At 48.0% G+C, this 5,277-nt stretch overlaps 1 pseudogene; it reads right to left on the reverse strand.

The window, feature by feature from the left end:
- Positions 1-2,436: 2,436 nt before the first annotated feature.
- Positions 2,437-5,277, reverse strand: part of LOC107600802 (uncharacterized) — a 6,193-nt pseudogene continuing 3,352 nt past the window's right edge.

The following is a 5,277-nucleotide window of genomic DNA, read 5'->3' on the forward strand; positions in this document are numbered from 1 at the left end:
ATCAAATACTTATTTCATGCAATAAAATGGAAATTAATTATTTAAAAATCATACAATGTGATTTTCTGGATTTTTTTTTTAGATTCTGTCTCTCACAGTTGAGGTGTACCTACGATGAAAATTACAGATCTCTCCATTCTTTGTAAGTGGGAAAACTTGAAAAATCGGCAGTGTATCAAATACTTATTTGCCCCACTGTATATATATATCATGTCACCATTTAGCAAAGTAAGTGTGTGTGTGTATGTGTGTAATGGACTCTTTTTTCAGGTGCAATTTTTTTTTTTTTTTACAATTATATATATATTTATATAGATCCATTTTATTTCACCATTTAGCTATATAAGTGTGTGTGTGTGTGTGTGTGTGTGTGTGTGTGTATAGAATGAAAACAACATGAATGTGATTATTTTGTTTTGCCTTATGTATTTTGGTTATGTATTTATTTACATGTGCATTTAATTACATCCCTTTTTTAAATATATACATTGCTGGTTATTTACATTTATCACAATTCTATGTTGGTTATATTTTGGTATTAAACTCCAAAAAGTTCATGAACTATATACTAACGATATTTACAACTATATGGGCCTACAATAAATGCTAGCTAATCTAAGTACATGATTTCACTTTTATATTTTTACCTTAAAGAACAAATCTTCTGTTTTTCATTGCAAAAAGGCCTGCACATGTATCCAAATCCAAGCTGTTAGTGATTGATTTTTCATGCATGTAGCATTGTACGTCTGAAAGGAGTCCGAATCCTTGACAGTGTAGAGAAGGACCTTTCACATGACGCAGAGGACACTCCAATTACTAAAGCCGTTACATACAACTTATGCAACTCAGGAAATGCTTCCTTGTACCCGTGCATATGTTTGCACTTTGCTGTAAGAGCTGATTTGGTTGGAAACTGTTTCAGCAACATAGGTTTGGCAACACACATTTCTTTTTCACTACCAGCAAGAAGCTGGAGTGGGCTGAGCATACTGGAATCTAGAAAAGGTGGAGACTGTGGGAGGAGTGAGTTCACCGCCTTTATCAATTCAAGATTTTTTTACTGAGAATCTTCTTCCCATCTCAGCAATAGCTCTGTCCAGAATATGCAGCAATGATCTTTTCAGAAACATACTTGGATCATTAGAAGAATCTGAATCAGTGTGACCAACAGAGGTGAGGACAACACTGTCTGACGGGTGTTTGTTCACTGTTCGTTTTCTTTTTTGGCCATGGATATATCTGCTCTCATTTCAAACTGATCCCATGAAGGATCTGTCCTAATGTATTTTAAAGCCTGCAGGGAAACATTGATGACCTCACTTGCTGTACATACATTTACAGTGTTACCCTGGAACACAGCATTTGCAGGTTTTAAGACCCCAAGTATTTTTACAAGGAAATCGCCAATTTTGAAGTAGTTGTGTGTTTCTAGCTGCACCATCAAGCCAGATGCTTCTGTTCTGATATCCATGGGTGCAGTACTGCTGTGTGAAACCAGACAGAGAAGACATGGCCAAAACACCCTCCTTATTGTCTACAAGACACTTTGTCACATCATACTGGCTTGTCCACCTAATCTCCAGCAGCCTTTTAAGGCAAGGGACATCATAGTTATGTATAGCATACTGGCGATGGAAAAGTGAGTGAAGTGCTGAAGACAAATCAAAAAACGTTCTTACACAAGGTTCTGCTTGAATGGCATGCACTACTGCTAAGTGAAGTTGGTGGTTGTAGCAGTGGATGTATGGTATTTCTCTACCAAGTTTCTTGCAGAGCTTGCACCCCACCCCTGATACCACTCATGACGGAGGCACCATCATAGCACTGACTGATGATTTTGTCAGTACTATAGCCTTGATCATCCAGGGCTGTAAGAATTTGTGAAGTAATGTACTCTGCATTCAACTGCTCAAGATCAAGCAGGCCGATTAGGTGCTCTTCTGGAACTGAGTTGCACACAAACCTTATCACTAGTGACAGGTTCTCCACATTACATCTATCTCGAGTTCCATCACTTTTTATACAGAATTCTGATGTGTCTGTACTTTCATATTTTTGTTTTACCTTATTCAGCACACACTGTGCTAATGTGTCAATTATTTCATTTTGCATGTGGTTAGAAGTGTATTTTGCAACGGTCAATGTAAATCTTTAAAGCCCTGAAGGGGCACACCGAAGTCTGAGCGTCCGCATCACGCGAGGTCAATGACTCAGAAGACAGGGCAGACAGCGAAACAGTCTGCGCTCTGAAGGGGGTAGATAGTGATTTAGGCACGTAGCCCGGCCTCAGCCGGAGAGTGACGCTGCAGTAGCCGGGTCTGAAGCAAATACAGTCACTGTCCACAGAAAACGCATGTAAATTCCCTATGCGCTTAGCCGAAGCGAGGGCAAGAAGATGTGTACTTTTGAGAGATAACTCCTTCATATTAACGGATGCTAAAGGCTCGAATGGTGGCTGTGAAAGAACTCTTAACACCACCTCTAGGTCCCAGGGCAGGACTGAAGGCGGACGTGGGGGATACAATCTTCTCGCTCCCTTAAGAAAACTCACCACCAGTGCGTGCCTACCGATCGATTGCCCGCCTAGCGGGGAACGAAACGAGGCAATAGCGGCCACATAGACTTTCAGTGTTGATGGCAGAGATCCACTATCCAGTCTGTACTGCCGGGTCAATATGAACATCATGGCACCATTACACAAACACTCCCCATTTTAGAGCATACAAACGCCTCGTGGAGGGCGCCCGCGCCTCCGAGAGCGTGTCGAGCACATGAGAATGCAGAGCGTTCAGCTCCTCTGATATCCCCGAAGCAGCCACACATGAAGGCTCCATAACTCCGGGTTCAGGTGCCCGCTTGAGACAGCAAATCCTTCCTGATGGGGATCAGCCAGGGCGGCGCCACCAGCAGCTCTGTCAGGTCCAGGAACCAAGGCTGGTTCGGCCAGTTCGGGGCGATGATCATCACCGAAGCCCCCTCCTCCCTGACCTTGCATAACACCAGTGGCAATATCTTGATTGGAGGAAACACATACAGCCTGGCTGCTGGCCAGTGCGATGTTAGAGCATCCCCTTCCAGAGGGGAGTGAGACAGGGAGAAGAACAGCGCACAGTGCGCATTCTCGCTCATTACGAACAGATCCACCTCTGCTCTCCCGTAGCGGGTCCAAATTATCCAAACCGACTCGGGGTTCAACCTCCACTCTCCTTGAGGAATCCCCTTCCTCGAAAGCATGTCCGCCCCGCGGTTCAGGAGACCGGGGATGTGCGCTGCTCTGATGGAGAGAAAGTGACGGTCCGCCCATAACAGGAGATTCGCTGCTTGTTTGTACAAAGCCCTGGAACGTACGCCTCCTTGGTGATTTATGTACGAGACCACAGACATGTTGTCGGTGCGAATCAGTACCTGTCGCTGTTCCAGCTGCAGACGAAAATCCTTTAGAGCTATGAACACTGCTTCCAGCTTCATGCGGTTTATGTGCCACCGGCTTTGGGGTTCTGACCTCAGCCCTGAAGCCGGCATGCCCTCGCACACTGCTCCCCAGCAGCGAGTCGATGCGTCCGTCGTGACCACAATGCGTGACGTCACCAAGCCCAGGGGAACCCCCTGGCTGAAGAGATCCGGGTTGCACCACGGCCTCAGAGCTTTGATGCGGGAGACCGCGATGCACAAATGGCCCAAAGTCCGCGCCGTCCAAGGGACTCGAGATTTCAACCATAATTGCAGGGGGGCGCATGTGTAGTAAGCCCAGATGACATACCGCTGCAGTAGACATCATGAGTCCCAGCAGCCTCTGAAATTCCTTCAAGAGAACAGAGTTTCCCAGTCTGAAATGGCGCAGGGAAGACAAAATGGCCACCGAGCGTTCCCGAGAGAGGCGGGCTCACATCTCCACTGAGTCGAAGCACACTCCCAGATACGTTATAGACTGACTCGGGGCGAAAATGCTCTTCTGCATGTTGACACATAGCCCTAGGGACTCCAAGTGACGAAGCAGCGTGTCTATATGGCTGACTAGCGTGTCCCGGGACTGAGCTAAAATCAGCCAATCGTCCAGATAGTTGAGAACGCACATCCCGCTCGCTCTGAGGGGGGAAAAGTGCTGCATCCATGCACTTCAAGAAAGTGCGCGGGGCCAAAGCCAGCCCGAACGGGAGAACAGAGTATTGGTACGCTGTTCCCTCGAAAGCAAACCTCAGAAAGCGTCTGTGATGCGGTGCTATCTGAATGTGAAAGTGTGTGTCCTTTAAGTCCACAGACACAAACCAGTCCCCGGGGTGAATTTGCGCCAGGATTTGTTTCAGCGTTATCATCCTGAATGGACGCTTGCAAAGCGCTCTGTTGATGGGCCTGAGATCTAGAATTGGGTGGAGTCCCCCGTCTTTTTTGGGTACCATGAAATAGTGGCTGTAAAACCCGCTCTCCAGCTCGCTGGGAGGGACTCGTTCTTTTGCTCCTTTTTCGAGCAGACTGCATACCTCTTGTCTCAGAACCAGGGCGTTTCGAGGCAATGTTAGCGACTGCACCACGCCATTGAAACAGGGTGGTATGCGTCTGAATTTAAGGGTATACCCACGCTCGCCGTCTGCTGCTGGAAAGCGCGCCTCGGCATCATGTGACTCATGGCTTTGGCGCACTTTTGAGCCTCCGTGAAGCGCTCAGTAATGGACTCCACGGCGTCACTAAAAAGGCCGGAGGGAGTCACAGGAACGTTCAGCAGCACTTTACAGTCAGCATCCTTGAGGTCAGCTAGGTTTAACCAAAGGTGCCTCTGAAGGAAGACCATAAAACCCATGGCCTTACCCACAGCCTGGGCCGCTTGCTTCGCCGCCATCAGTGCGAAGTCCATCGCAGCATGCAGAGCCTTAATGGCCTCTGCCGTGAGGGCTCCGCCCTCCGCTGCCTGCAGGAGCTTCGCCTGAAAAACCTGCAGCACTGCCATGGCATGCAGTGCGGAAGCCACCTCGCCATCAGACGCATACGCTTTATTGGCAAGGTGGGCGGTAGTTCTGCACGGCTTTGAGGGGAGGCTGATGTCTGAGCCTAGGGTCTTGGCTGCTGCAGGACACAGGTGCGCAGCGACGGTCTCCTCGACTGGGTGAGGGCGCACGTACCCGTGGGCCTCCGCCCCATCCACATGGGAAAAAATGGCCTGTGTTGCAGAGTGGACGCGCGCTGATTGAGGTGCAGACCATGTTTTCACCAGCTGCTCAGGTACGTCGGAGAAGAAGGGGACTGACGTCCTTGAGTCAGCTTTCCAGGTGGACCTGAAAT

Source organism: Sinocyclocheilus grahami, unplaced genomic scaffold, assembly GCF_001515645.1.
Source record: "Sinocyclocheilus grahami isolate Dianchi unplaced genomic scaffold, SAMN03320097.WGS_v1.1 scaffold292.1, whole genome shotgun sequence".
NCBI classification, from domain to species: domain Eukaryota; kingdom Metazoa; phylum Chordata; class Actinopteri; order Cypriniformes; family Cyprinidae; genus Sinocyclocheilus; species Sinocyclocheilus grahami.